The following is a 13283-nucleotide window of genomic DNA, read 5'->3' as shown; positions in this document are numbered from 1 at the left end:
AGGCTCATTCTTGGATTAATATCAGATAAAACTTGTGTCTCTAATTTATCTTACAGAGCAATTGACTATTCTTTAAAAGTTCAAACACAGTAAAATAAGGAAAATGAGAATAATCATGCCGTTAAGCCTCAATTAGCAAAACGTCTCAGGGAATGGGATGTCCCATCATTAGAGTAAGTAAAAGGACTTTTCTTACTAATTTCCATGTAGTATAATTTTGGCAGCCTCAAGAAAGACCCACACATCCAAAGAAATTCCCCTCCCCTGGCTCACAAGTGGCTTTGAATTTCTTTAGGAAGGTGTGATGGTTAATTTTACGTGTCTTGACTGGGCCATGGGCTGCCCAGACATTTGATCAAACATGATTCTGGGTGTTTCTGTGAGGGTGTTTTTGGATGAGAATAACATTTGAATTGGTAATGTAGGTGGGCCTCATCCAATCAGTTAAAGGCCTAAATAGAACAAAAAGTCTGACCCTCTGCTGGGAAAGAGAATTCTCTTACCTGACTTCCTTCAAGCTGGGACATTCCCTTTTTTTTTCTGCCTTCAAACTAAAACATTTGTTATTACTGGGCTTGGAGCTGGCCAGCCTTCATACTGGAACCACATCGCTGACTCTCCGGGGTCTCCTGCCTGACGACTCACCCTGCAGATCCTGGGACTTCTCAGCTTTCCTAATTGTGTGAGCCAGTTCCTTATGATGTGCATGTACACTATGGATACAATATATATTAACCGTATTGGTTCTCTAGAGAATCCTGACTAACACAGAAGGGATCCCCCCAAAGTGCCCACATATTCCAGAGGGGAAGCAGAACTCATGTCTGCACACTAAAGGGTAACTGATCTCTCTGATTTCATCTCTTTCTCTCTCTCTTGCTCTCTGTGCTTTAACTCACAAATATTTTGGAGCAGATATTATTCTCAACACATTTTTCCCTCAAAGGAAACTAGGTAATATGTGTTTTTTTATTTGTTTTGTTTTTTAAAGAAGAGATGGTTATCCTGATGTTGTTATCTTGGTAATTACAAATTACTTAACACCTGAAAAAAGTAGCCGCCCAAGGGATGGGAGGAATCCATTTGAAGGTGGTTATCACACAGCATTTGCTCCCTGCCCTGCCCATTCTTCTCTACCAACTCCCCACCTCAAGCCTTTCACATACCCCTGGCTGCGTTACTCCCATCCCTTATCCTGGGTGTGGTGTGACCTCAGGAAGTCTGTCTTGGCCCATAGAATGGGGTTCAGTGCCTGTATCAGACACTGATGCTCCATTAGATCCTCTGGGGTCCCTTTACTATTTCTCTGCACCCCTCCTTACCTTCCTTCTGTTTCCCTTTTGGAATGTTTTTGCTTCTAGCAGCCTATACCTACGATTCTTCTCTAGCAGAGGTGCCTTGGGCCCCCTGGCAGCGGCATGTATAGTGTCTAGGGATATATGTGCCTGTCCTCACAGCAGCCCCAAGCTAATGACCAGTAGGGTGGGAGTCTAAAATCTCAGGTTCTCCCTTCCTGTTGGAAAAAATTCTGAGACCTGGCTTAAACTCCAGAGTCCCTCTTCAGGGTCAGCAACAAACCACTCTCAATGGGACTTATGCCTCCAATCTCACCTTTGTTGGTGGTGAGAGGGTTCTTCCCCTACCCTGTCCTGCTTTCCCAGTCTCTGGTTTTTCCTGGGAGCACTACTTGAAAAATTGCTTATGCTTCAATCTGTCAGGGGGCCAAACCTACGATGTGCTCCCGTGGCCCCCTGGACATGCCCCTATTATACTACTGATCACGATGAGTTATAATTCCTTGTCCTCTAGCCAGCCCCTGCCACTGGACTGGGAGCTTTCTGAAGATAGGGATTGTTTGGTTCACAGAAGTATCTCAACCAGCTCAGGTCCTGCCAATGGACTCGATGAGAACTCATGAATGAATGAATGAACCATGACCTCCAGCTATCAGAACCAATCCCAATAGAAGGTAGAGCCTGGAAAATATCTGGGCACCTCTAAGAAAGCACAGGTCCTAAAGAGAAACTGAACTGAACGCTTTCCTGAAAATGGGGTGAGAGGGGTCACCAGCCTCTGGGCCTAGGATGAAGTAACCACTTCCTCCTCATGCTCTTCTGTGCATCTTCACCTGCACAGTCTTGGCCTTTGGTTGTGAATCCCACTTCCCAACAGGCCTTACTCTTAGAAATGTGCATATGTTATATTTACATCTGTCTTCTTCATTTTTAATTCCTTTGCAGCTTCTGTGTCCAGAGTCTTGGATTCCACCACAGGGTCTATATTCATCTCTTAGCTTCTGTCTCACTGTTGGCTACTGACCTGTCTTAGCATTCCACCTTGACCCTTGCATCTACCTGATTAGGTGTGCTGACTGCTGCCCTCAGAGGTCCCCGGTCTCCAGGTAGTCCCCACAGCTGCCCTTTCCAGATGACAGGACTCGAGGTGTTAGACTCTAATCACAATACCCCCTGGCCCACATCTCTGTCCCCACCCAGTGCCAGCACAGTGTGGAATGTGGTTGTGACAGAGAAGCACAATCTGTTACCACCACACCATCTCCGGCACGTCCAGGCAGGCCTGGGCAGGTTGCCAGGGGTTTTGTTGACATGAAGGATGGCCCATAGGTTTCCCAGGAGAAACTATGATGAAGCCTTGGAACTGACACTTGGCCCAGATGGGACCTGAACAGACTGGAAAGCCTTGCAGCTTTAGTTATTTGGGGTTCAGGAAGTTGGTTGGACAGACTCAATTTATCCTGAGGGAAGATACCAAGGCCCACTTGTCCAATTTATTTGAGGTCTAGGTGAGGCACAGGAAGAACAAATCATATAAAAGATATGAAAGAGCCTGAGAGAAAGAGGGCCCTGCTGGAAGTGAGGCCCACCAATTCAGGAAGAGGGTCCTCAAAGCAGGTCTAAGAAGAAAGAGAGCCACTGGAAAGGGCTGTTTAGTTGTAGAGAAAAAGTACCTAAATCTCATGGACTGAAAAAAAAAGTGCTTGAAAATGAACTTTGTGAACTTAGGTTCCTTTCCCCTTGCTAAGGAGGCAAATGTCATCCTTTTATCAAACATTCACAGGTAAGCTATGAGCACTTGGGAGTCAGGCAGTGCAGGAAATGACCCTGACCTTGGCTGAGCAGTCAGAGGGCAGAGGAGATGTTAATGATTTACAAGCAGGAGGCCTGGGGATTCCTTCCACACAGACTACAGATCACAGCACTGGGAGCTACAGAAGGAACTGCAAAGATGAAAAGGCTCCATGCAAGATGATCCCAGGAGGAATGTCTGGGCAAACAAGTCTGGTTTCAAGTTCTCTCTCGTTATCTCTACCACACTGCCCATTCCAGATCCTCATCTCTCACACCAGTGCAGTTGTTAGAGATGCCAAAAAAATCTCCTCTCCTTCCTCCTCCTTTCCTTCAACAAATATGTATTGAGTGTCTTCCTTGCATCAGGCACTAGGGAGCCAGCAGAGAAGAAAACAGATCAAAATCTCTGACCTGGTGGGTCTGCATTCCAGAAGAAGTACACAGACACATGTAGCACATTAGGGAGCAATAAGCCATGGAGAGAAGGGGAAAAAGGAGTACTGGCAATAATGGGTGGGGAGGGGTTGTAATGTTAAAGACAGAGGTCAGAGAAGGCCTTGCATTTGAAATCTTTATTAAGCTCCTTCTCCATGCCAGACATTGAGCTAGCCACTGTATTGGGCATAAATTCTGAATAAAAGGATGTGATTTTCATCCTTGTAAAGCTTACAGTCTAGTTCCTTTTCTGCACACCTTGAATCTTTCCTCACTATGGCTACCCTGATGATCTTCCTGCAACATGGGACAATCACATCACTACCCTGCTTAAAAGCTTTCAGCCCTGGCTGGTGTGGCTCAGGGGATTGAGTACCAGTCAGGGAGCATGCAAGAGGCAACTAATTGATGTATCTCTTGCACATTGATGTTTTTCTCCCTCTCTTTATTCCTCCTTTCCTCTTTCTCTAAAATAAATAAATAAAATCTTTTAAGAAGACACTCACCTTCAATTCTGGTTCCTGAGGAGGGCTAAGCCTTTTATGCCCTATCCCACTCACATTCTAGTCCAGTGCCCAGTCATGGCCATCCTCCCCTCTAGCTAGGTAGCCACAATTTGCCTGAACTAGTCCTGGTTTATGCTGTCATTCTGCTATCACTGTTAGTAGTGTGCTGTTTTACTTTAGAAAGTATCTCAGTTTATAAACTATAGTCACATTCTATGCAATACCCACCCAATGCTTCAGCTATAAAAATGCCATGGTTCTTCCAAAACACACTTTACTTCCAGCTCGGCATTTTGCTCATCCTTGCCCCTCAGTTTAGGCTACCCTTTCCTCCCTTACTCATCTGATGAAATTATCTTTATCGTTAAAAACCAACTAAAATGTTACTGTCTCTCTGTCTTTTGGTTTGTCTCATCACCCACTCCGCTCTACTGGACACCATTATTTATTCCCTCCTCCATGTCATCCTTTCTTTAGTACCATGTGCTATTCACCTTTGTCTTGATGTGGTTTCGCCCTCTGCACTGGGAGGCCCGTGCACTGTTCAGCCCTGTGACTAATGGCAGGTTCTGAGTAAGTGTTGATGAGGTTGAGTGCAAAGAGGTTGTGCAGTAACTGCAAACATAATGGCTTAAAGCTTTAAATGCTTTCAAGGAAATTGCTAGAACTTGAAGACAGGATCTACCATTCATTTCTGCCCCCCCCCTCCAAATCTATAACATAATTTCTTGAACATAGGTGAAGTTTGTGCCCCAACAGTGGCTCTCTTGTTGATCTGCACCTTAATTTTCCAGCTCACAGGTGCTCACTCACCTGTACTCCATAATGGCTCACCCTTCCAGCTCCCTAGCCTCCCTGGGGAGAGCCGTTGTGACATGTGCCTTAGCACTGAGTCTTGGGTCAGGGGAGCAAAGAAGAATAGTTTCAGCCCAAGGACTGGCATAGAATGGAAGTGACATGTGGGGTCAACAGTGGGAGCAAGGAAAAAGCACCCCTTATTCAAAGCTCACATGAGAACTTTCTAAAAAGGGAAACATCGGAGGGGAAAGTTTTGGTATCAGCAGCAATTTTTCAAGTAGCTGGAAAAGACATGAGCAATTTTAAATTTATCAGTTCTGAGAAAAGGAAGACAATGGAGGACATTTGTCAGAAGATAATCAAATGGTCGTAAGATAAAAATGCCCATTTTAAGTGGTGGTAAGTGCTCTGAAAGAAGCATACACAGGCTTCTAAGTGCGTGTAACAATCCTGGGGAGCAAGTCCAGGCTTACCTGGGGGAAGAGATGGGTGAATTGTGACCTGAAGGATGAATAAGGAGTGAGCTAAAGACTGGGTGGGGCTGGGATAATGGGTCTGACTCCCAAGGTGGAGGTAATAGCACGTGGGAAGGTCTTGGGCCAGAGAAGCATGGCACACAGAGTTGATTTAGAGCCCAGAGGGTGAAAGGAAAGGAGGACAAGATGAAGCTGAAGAGAGAGGAGGGGACAGACGATGCAGTCTGCATTGGTTACCTTAGGGCTTGTGCCAAGAGCATGGGATGACAATGGAGGATTTGTAGCATTAGGGTGGGGTGAGGGGGATGGGTAATATATGAGTCACTTGATCAGATGTGCACTTTGAAAACTCGTTTTGCTTCAGGGTAAAAAGATTTCTGAGTGGAGAAATCCCTTAGAAATACATTATAAGAATCCAGGTCAGAAATGGGTGAAAGTTTGGACTAAGGAGGGGGCTATGAGACTTCCCATAACCTCTCTGAGTCTCAGTGTGTAATCCTATAAAGAAGATAATAAGACAAAGCTTAGGATGAGTAAATAGGCAAAGTGGTTCCCTGAAAATGTTCAATAGATATGTGGTCTCCCTTCCTCCTGACCTGAGGCAGGCTATTTGGCCAAAGCTCCTGAGCCTGTTCAGCTCTGCTTTTTGAGGTGATTTTTGTTTTGTTCACAGAAGTTACCCTGTGTTTGTTCAGGGAAGTGAGGACAGGAAGCAGCCCAAGACACATTGTAGAAAAGTTCCTTTCCAAAATATTTTTGAGGTATAAAATAATATAGATCCCAGGAGCATCTCTCTGCTCTCTCTCTCTTTCAATCTCTCTCTTCCCCCACCGCCCCCCCCCAATGCCAACACACACCACTGTGGGGTTCCTTATGTAAAAATGACATTGGTCCTGGCTCACTATAGGGGGGACAAGTGTTCTGGCTAGGAAGGCTGTTGACTCTGGAAAGTGTTGCTATATCTGAGGTTTCCTTGGAAGCCCCTTCCTGTCTCTTGCAGCCAATCCAGCAATGAAAGTTTCATAGGACTGATCAGGTAACCCAGATAAAAGCCTCTTGTGTTCATCCCAGTAGGTGTACTATCAGGTAACATGCTCTTCCAATAAAATAAAGAGTGGCAATCCTCCAACTCAGAAGGTCTCCTCTCATTTCAGGTGGACAGCTGGAACAAAGGCTTCATCGTTCGTTAGTTTACAAAGTGCACAGCACAGAGAAACCCACACATTTGCACTAATCAGATGGTGTTATTGTAAGTACAATCAGAGATGCTTCTGGTTGAAAGGAAAATGTAATTTCACTATTTTTCCCTGTGGAAGAAACAACCAACGTAGGAAAGTTCACATTGAAGGACTGAAAGTAAATCACTCATTCCTGAAGATGAATCTGGGCAAGAACATTTTGCCAAACTTTCTGTAACATAAATGATTCCTTCCTTAAAAGCCTGCAGTCAAGAAGGTCACACGATCCTTTTCTAGATAATGATGGCATTAACCTTTGCAACTGGATTGTCAATAAATAGCTTCCATCAAAGTGTCCCTTGGGACTTCTGGCTGTAAAAACCTGTGGGAGTTGTGGCAGTGGGAGAAACTCCAAGTTTTATAGAAGAGTCCATTGGAGAGACCCATGGGGTCCTAGAACGTAAATAAACTCACCCACCCAGGAATCAGTACCCTGATTCCTGGCCCAATTCACTTGTGGGTAGCAGGGGAAGTGACTGAAACTGGGGCAAGAGCCAAGCAAACAGCATTGTTCTCTCTCAGATTCCTTCCCCACAGATAGTGCCACAACACAGCAAAGTATGTTGCCTTGCCCTGGAGAATATCTAAGGCTTCACCCCTTATAATGTAACAGGTGTGCTGAGACAAAGAAACATGGTCCAAATGAAAGAACAGATCAAAGAACAGAACTCCAGAAAAAGAACAAAGTGATGAGGAGATAGACAACCTATCAGATGCAGAGTTCAAAACACTGGTAATCTGGATGCTCACAGAAATGGTTGAGTATGGTTGAAAAATAGAGGAAAAAGTGAGGATATGGAAAGTGAAATAAAGGAAGATGTACAGGGAACCAACAGTGAAAGGAAGGAAACTGAGACTCAAATCCATGATTTGGAGCAAAAGAAATAAATAAACTTTCAACCAGTACAGAATGAAGAAAAAATTTTTAAAAATGAGGAGAGGCTTAGGAACCTCTGGGACAACTTTAAACATCCCAACATCTAAATCATAGGGGTGCCAGAAGGAGAAGAGGAAGAGCAAGAAATTGAGAACTTATTTGAAAAAATAATGGAGAACTTCCCCAATCTGGCAAAGGAAATAGACTTCCAGGACATCCAGGAAGCCCAGAGAGTCCCAAAGAAGATGGACCCAAGGAGGCACACACCAAGGTACATCAAAATTACATTACTCAAGTTTAAAGATAAGAAGAGAATCTTAAAAGCAGCAAGAGAAAAGGAGACAGTTACCTACAAGGAGTTCCCACTAGACTATCAGCTGATTTCTTAAAAGAAACTTTGCAGGCAAAAAGGGGTTGGAAAGAAGAATTCCAAGTCATGAAAGACAAAGACCTACATCCAGGATTACTCTATCCATCAAAGCTATCATTTAGAATATAAGGGCAGATAAAGTGTTGCCCAGACAAGGTCAAGTTAAAGGAGTTCATCATCACCAAGCCCTTATTATATGAAATGTTAAATGGATTTATCTAAGAAAAAAAAGAAGATCAAAACTATGAACAGTAAAATGACAACAAACTCACAACCATCAACAACTGAACTTAAAAAGCAAAAGCAAAACAACCTAAGCAAACAATTAGAACAGGTACAGAATCACAGAAATGATCACATGGGGGTTACCAGTGGGGAAGGGGAGGGGAAGAATGTGGAAAAAGGTACAGGAAATAAGAAGCATAATTGGTAGGTACAAAATAGATGACGGGTTTGGGGGAGGTGTTAAACATAATGTAGGAAATGGAAAAGCCAAACAGCTTATGTGTACGACCCATGGTCATGAACTAAGAGGGGGACAATGCTGATGGGAATGGGGATACCAGGTGGAGAGGGAGAAAGGGGGGGGGAATGAGACAACTATAATACCATAATCAATAAAATATGCTAAAAAATAAGTGTCCTTCGGTTATTTCAGAGTTCCCTATGTCCTAGTCCCTTCTTCTTCCTTTCCCTGTCCACTCAGGCGGGGCTTCCCTGCTCTTCCAGCCTGTCAGGAGGGTGCCCGTAACCCCACCAAAGGGCTTCTCCATGAAAAAGGTAGCTATTGGTCAGGAAATATTGGAGGGTTCTGTGCAGAGTGAATGGTCTCCTTACATTTAACAAGATACAATTGCTGCTGTGTTCAAAACAAACTGTAGGGGGTGAGAGGGGCGACAGGAAGGCCTGTTAAGAATTTATTGATTGCAGGTGAGAGATGATGTAGTTTATACCTGCCTGGGTGGTGGCAGTGGAACTGATGATATGTGGTTGGATTCTGGGTATATTTTAAATACACAGTATTTCCTAATTGGAAAGTAAGAGAAAAGGAGGAGCCCAGGATAATGCTAAGGTCCTTGGCAGAGAACTAACGTGGATGGAGCTGCTGTCAGTTGACGTCACATTCCCTGAGAAGAAAATTAGCTCTATCTATGTTGCTTGCTATTTTTTCATCTTATTTATTGAAGATTATAATCTTCAATAGACTTACTTGCAGCAAACACATTAGAAGTCACTTGTCAAGCCAAAAAAGGAAACTTTCAACATATCATTTTAAAGTAGCAATTTGAGGGGCAAATATTTTTATCATATTCTAATATCTGTAAAAATTATTAAAAGAAGAGGGAAAATCTATATTTAAGTATTAAGAAATATGCACCTAGTCCTTGGCTCAATGTGGACATCAGAAGGGAAATTTTTATTGCTAAAAGAAAGAGAAACACAAAACTAAAAGCCAATGACCCAGCAAAAGTTATCCTCAGAGGAAATTCATGGCCTATAACACTATTATAATTAGAGAAGAAAGATTAAAAAATAGGGAAACTAAGGACTTGTCTGAAGGAACTAGTGAAGCAACAATAAACCAAAGGAAACCGGAAAGAGGACATTTACTAAAATTAAAGCTAAACTTAATTACATACTAGTTGATTAAAATTTAATTTATTGATTTATTAAAATGTAACTATAACATTTATTTAATGCTTAAATAAACCTAAAAAGCTAGCTCCTTAAAATAGCTAAATCCTTAAGAAACCTAGATAAGTAACAAAGAGAAAACAAAACAGGGAGATTCAGCCCTGTGGCAATAAATTTAAGGATTTAGAGAGAAAAGATGACTTCCTGGCATAGAACATATTACTGACACTGACAGAAGAAGAAAGGAGAAACTTGACCAGACCAATTACTATTATTTTAAAAGCTGATTAAAGATGTGCAATTCAAAATGATCCCAGAACCAGATGGGTTCATAGCTTGGTAGCAAAACATTTTTTTCTCCCTCTCCCTCTATTATAACCCAGCCACTGCACTTGCTTATACTGTGAATAATTACTACCTAGTTGTATTATTTGAATTTTATTTATTGATTTTCTACTTTAGAAATGAACTTATTGACAAATAAAATCCAATTATGATTGTACTACAATATTCGAGTGTTATGAATACCTTGTCATGTTAAAATATGGTGAATTGACAAAAATAGGATGATATAAGGGGAGTAGGAAATGGCAGTGTAAATGCATTTAATAGAAAGCAAGTGTATAAATATATGTAAATTTGATAGATGAAGATATAGAAGCTTTAGTATATTATTTAATGATAATCATCAGAAGAACTCAGATTAAGGCTATCACAGAGATCAAGAAAGGAGAGAGGGAATGGAGAAATAAAGTAGGAGGTGGGCCAAGTATGCTGATTTCATTGTATTTCCTATTGTGGGGTTGGTAGAGACAGTCTACATAGATAAATAATAAAGATCTAAGTATAGAAGTTAAGGTTAGGGTGGTAACCACCAGAAGAACTTGAAAGAGAAACAGTGTGAAGAGCACAGTCATTTCTGGAAAGTGACACTGTCTGTAAAATAGATACAGTACTTTAATTTTATTTTCCACTCTTATGTTCTGTTTGCATTTTTATTAATTCTTATAAATAGCAACATTCATATACGCATACATAAAAATAGAGGAGAAAAGAGCACACACAATGGGGTACCCCTTAGGGGAAGGGAAGAGAGAAAAGCCCCTGGTTGTAGCATGACCAAGGAGGAAATTTCACGGGGAGACAACTGACGAACAATTTTCAGTTGTTTGCAGTCGGGCGTGCCCTCTGAGTCACCCATAATGACTCCCACGCAGTCTGCTGTGCTCCCAGATGGATCAGCGTTCCTCAAGAGCCACTGCCTTGGGCACTCAGGTGGGCTCAGGGGGAACACAGACAGCACATGTGGATTTCGGAGCTGCAGAACACGGAGACAGCCAGCACCCTGGTTACACAAAGATGGATCCTTTAGTTTCTATCTTTAGGAGTTCAAGGTCTGTGGGAGGAGATGAATCTGGGAACAGTCCTTTGCTTGGGACTGTGTGAAAATGAAAACAAACTGCTAGGTGAACATGGAAAAGAAAACTCCTGGAAGAGTTAGGGAAGTCACTGTACAGAAGGTGACTTCTGAGTTCTATGGTGAAGGCTGGGTAGAAACTTGCCAAAAAAGACAAAGCCTTCCTGGTACTGGAAGAGGAAGGGGGCCTGATAGGAGGAGGCTTGTTCTTGAAATGGTTGTTGGTTGGTGTGGCTAGACCAGAGGCTATATGGGGTAGGGAGACTGGCAGGAAGTAAAGCCAAAATAGTAGGCTGAGGAAGATCATGAAATACACATATGTAAGTGAAGAGCATTACCCATGGGTGGTGAAGCATCAATGAGGGGCTATGAATGGGAAAATAGTATGACCAGCTTTTTGTTTTAGGAAGGTCACTATAACTTCTGATGCTTATTAAGGGAAAAATTAATATTAGCTGTTATTATTAATATTATTTCAATGGAGTCTTACTATCTCAGGGTGAAAGAGATGACATACAGAAATTTCTACAGGCAAAAGGAAGCCTGGAGGGACATGGCAGGGACTAGGAGCATTAGACCTCTGTTTGGGATTTTGATACAAAAATAGTGTTGATCATTGGACAAAGTCCTGCTTTAGGGCAATACAGTATGGCCAGTTTTGTTCTGAGATATGCCTGCTGGCACCACTGAACAGGGGTGTGGTTGGGAGATGGACACAGCATCAGCAGGAATTCTGTCATCAGGAGACACTGCCTTCAGAGAGTGAGGTGTTAGCCCCCACCCCACACCCAACTATAGGGTCTGATCCCCTCTAGCCTAACTCCAGCCTTGGGCTTTACATCTTGTTTGCCCAACAGAGCTGGCAGCAGCTGCCTTCTTATTTCCTGGGCCTCCTCTCCACTGATACTCTCTCCCACTAGACTATTCTCAACTGAACAGCACCAAGAGTCACCCACTCTCTGTGAGATAAGCCTATTCAATATGCTTTGTAACAGATCAGAGGCTAGGCTTCGTTTTGTTTTGTTAATTGCATGCCAAGTTGTCACCTAGAGCTTAGTGAAGGGTATAAACATACCTATCAATTATCCAGTATTCAAAGGTGATTTTGATATTCCTATCAGGAGTCTCTTTACGCTCAAATGAGCATGCAGTATTTCACAAAGGTAAGCATTCCTGGGGAGCTGCTAATTATTTGAAACTAAGGTTCTGGGGTGACTGCAAACAGCAATTGATAGACCCAGGAATGGTTCACTGTTGGACATCAATCTACAGTTGGTGAGGAACTCTTTGGGGAGCTATTTCAAAAAGTAAGAGCGACCCATTGGATGTTTCATGGTTGTCAAGAGTAGATGCGGGGCAGGGCTAGAACATTCGACGGGACAAGGAGGAAAGGAGCAACACAGCAGGCCTGCCCATGTCTGCGTCACTATTATTTAAAGCTTAAATTTTTAGCTTTGTCATAAAAATGAAGTTTGGTATGATTCCCAATATTTTATAGTGGGCATGATCAGTGGTTTGAAGTCAAGCCAAACTGAATTCAAGCCAGTACTTTTCTTAGACCCAGGTAAAAGGGGCCCCTCCCTGCCCAGGCCCCACTCTCCTATCCTACACACACGCACACACACGTGCACACACACACACAGAGACTCGAAAGAGACTTCCTTGAAATTTTCCAAGTGCTTCTCTGGTACTGTGAAGGTCCCCTAATCTCAGATAGGATCTGCATGGGCCCTGTCCTCGTTTCTCACCTTGGGAGGTGTCTGACCCTCTACCCATGCATGGGGTCAACAAGATGCCCCCTGAACCCTTTCCAGGAAAGCAGCCCGGCTATCCATTGCTTCCGCTGGGTTGCATGGTATTTGTGTCACATGAGATTAACTTGCCTGAACACTAATGACATGCTGAATTTTGTACTTTCACTCCTGTACCACAGAAGATTCCTTCATGGCTCTGGGCTACCAATGTCCACCCCTGGCCCTTGGGTTTGAGCTGCATGCATGCCTATGCTTAGACTCATGCGTCTGCGTTCTGACCACAGTGCTGGCTCCAGACTGTAGACCCAGGAGGGCTAAGGTGACGCAAGCTGCATTTACTCTGTGCACTCCTCCTCAGCAGTCTTCTGGGAGACTGTGTCTGTCTCCTCTGGGGGGCTTTTGAGAACAACTGTCACTCTGCAAGATCAATTGGTCTTCCGATTGATGATGTCTTCTCCTTCCTCCAGCCAATGTGATGACATCTGTTTCCCTGGGTTAGTCTTGGACTGTTGGGCCATGCAGACAGTCCTGTACTGAAGGGATTGTTTGTTCTTCTTGCTCTGCAATGAACCTCTCACCTATGTTTTTCCCCACTGTTCAAGCTTTATTGGGTGTTTTAGTTGGTATGACACTTGGATAGTTGGCTGTGTTATTTATATGTAGACTCTTCAGTTTACATTATATGGCA

Source organism: Phyllostomus hastatus, unplaced genomic scaffold, assembly GCF_019186645.2.
Source record: "Phyllostomus hastatus isolate PE091 unplaced genomic scaffold, TTU_PhHast_1.1 phas_scaffold_585, whole genome shotgun sequence".
NCBI lineage: Eukaryota > Metazoa > Chordata > Mammalia > Chiroptera > Phyllostomidae > Phyllostomus > Phyllostomus hastatus.
The sequence above is the reverse complement of the archived record's forward strand: the minus strand, read 5'-3'. Positions refer to the sequence as shown.